The following is a 2,313-nucleotide window of genomic DNA, read 5'->3' as shown; positions in this document are numbered from 1 at the left end:
GGTGTACTGGAGTCAATTTGCTCTAGCAGGATGTTGCCCTTTTGCCCTGCGAAAGTGATTAATGAATTACAAAATAATTAATCAATCAGGCAAACGGCGGCCAGCTCGGCGCATCCACTTCTTTCCTTCAAGGCGATACAAAAAAATTGTGATCATTGCTTGTGTTTTTGTTGGAATAAGACAAGCATGCTTTGTTTGTGTTAAACTTTGGAAAAGACAACATACCGTAGTAGCACGAGGGACCGCTCAAATACAGAAAATATACCAACTCAGCTTCCCCCCAAACGTTGTGCTTTATTTCATCCACTCGCACCTCTCCGTGTGCAAGTATAAATATTAACAGACTGAATTATACTGCAGCCAAGCGTCAAAATAAGGGAAGTCATATGAAAGAGGAAAAAAAAAAATACGAAAGGATATGAATTCCTATACTGAGCTTACTGCGTGTTGCTGCGTTATTGTGGTTTTATTCGCGTCAATCGGAGCTTCTGGTCCGTTCAGACGCCCTCATTTTCATTTATCTGTGGAATGTTGTGGTGTTCAGTTGCGGTTGCGCTCTAGGCACTCGTGTAACAGTGATGCTCTAACCCTTTGGCCTATCTGTAATTATCAGTGATATTGGCTGAGTTTGGGGAGTTAGGCCTGAAGTTGAATTAAAGAGGTTTAATCAGGATTGGTATTGAAGCCAAGCTTCTGCTGCTGGTGGTGTGTACAGGGTGAGTCCACACGTGCGGGTTTGTTGGTGCTGATAATGAAGAAAATGATAATCACGATGCGCTGCTGATGGGCTCATTTTTGTTTATTTTTGCTGAGAGCGCTCTTCATCCACACCCGCTGTTTTCTCTTTCCATTTCAGCCCAAATGTCGCTGGACAGGGGCGTTGCTAGACGCACAGTCGGACTGGGGCACAAGACCCCTTTACAAGTCCAGACTCACGTATATATCATATATCTTAGCACGTTTTTTTCCACCTGATTCAAATAATCTGGCTTTATTGAAGCAAAAAAATAGACCTCACATAAAAATTCAAGGCAGCAAAACATTTTTCTTTTCTTTTTTTTTTAAATATATGCTTTTATACTGAATTTCTATTCTAGTTCAAGTTCTTCTTCATCTTTTCCCTCGAACTACGCTCTGACATAGGGCAGAAACTTAACGGGTTTGCAAGATTTTTTTTAGGAAAAACTATCTTATTAAACTGTCAGTTTCCTCAAAGACATTATCTATCACAAATGTACTGCGGTAGGTGATGCTCAAGTAAAACACAAAGGATATCTTTTTGATATGTTTAAATTTGCTTCCATCCAATAAAAACGTCAAATTTTATAAAATTGAATTCTCTGATAGTAGTTTTTTTTTTTCTACTTAGCACATACCCCAAGAAAAATATTATTTGGCATCGCCAACGAGCTAATAGGACAGAACTCATGCAAATGTGGGCATCACACAGCAACCAGACTCTTAATTGGGGAAAATTGAATTTTCTGATTATTGTTTCTTCAACTTAACTTTGATGGGTTGAACATAACTGGCTTATCTGCACAGAGAGTACAATGGGCAGTTTTTGTTTTCCCATAACGCATTTCTAACTTTTTTTTTTTCTTCAAATAAAAAAAAAGAAAATCCAACAAATTAATAAAGTGCACATTTTGGCATTTTCATATTTGCTGGTTGCTAATTACTATGTTATTTTTATTCATATTTTTTTTTTCGGGGAGGATTTCTTTTTTTTTATTGCACGTACCCCAAGGAAAAAAAATGATTTGGCAACGCCTCCGAGCTAATAGGGCAGAACTCATGCAAAGGTGGGCATCACACATCAACCAGACCCGTAATTGGGGGCTACAGCAGAAGAGAAAAAGGAAAGAAGCGTCCTGAGGAGATCCGGATTCACTCTCAGATCAGACCAACAACTAAAAAAAAAAAAAAGGCTGCATAGTGCGTTTTGCTCTGTCTTGACTGATTTCGGCTGACAGACGCTGATTTTATTATACGGGACTCCATCATTTGTTCTTCTGCTCACTTATTAGCGCAGAACCAAAAAACTAACGAGGTGTTACTCGCTGCAACGTCACTTTTATTTACATTCCCGGCTGACGTGAGAACTTGTGACACGCGAGCTGGTACAACCTAAAAGAGAGGGAAGGAAAAGCTGCTGCTTCTGCGGGCTGCAAGTGGGGATGCTGCAGGGGTTTACACACCCAGGCTCAGAACTTATTTAGAGCTCACGGGCTATTAGCGGGGATATTTGTTTAATAAGATAAGGATATGGTTTGCAAGTCTCTCTCTCCCTCTCTGTCTCTCTCTCTCTCT

This window comes from Poecilia reticulata, linkage group LG6, assembly GCF_000633615.1.
Source record: "Poecilia reticulata strain Guanapo linkage group LG6, Guppy_female_1.0+MT, whole genome shotgun sequence".
Taxonomy (NCBI): Eukaryota; Metazoa; Chordata; class Actinopteri; order Cyprinodontiformes; family Poeciliidae; genus Poecilia; species Poecilia reticulata.
Note: the sequence above shows the minus strand (reverse complement) of the source record.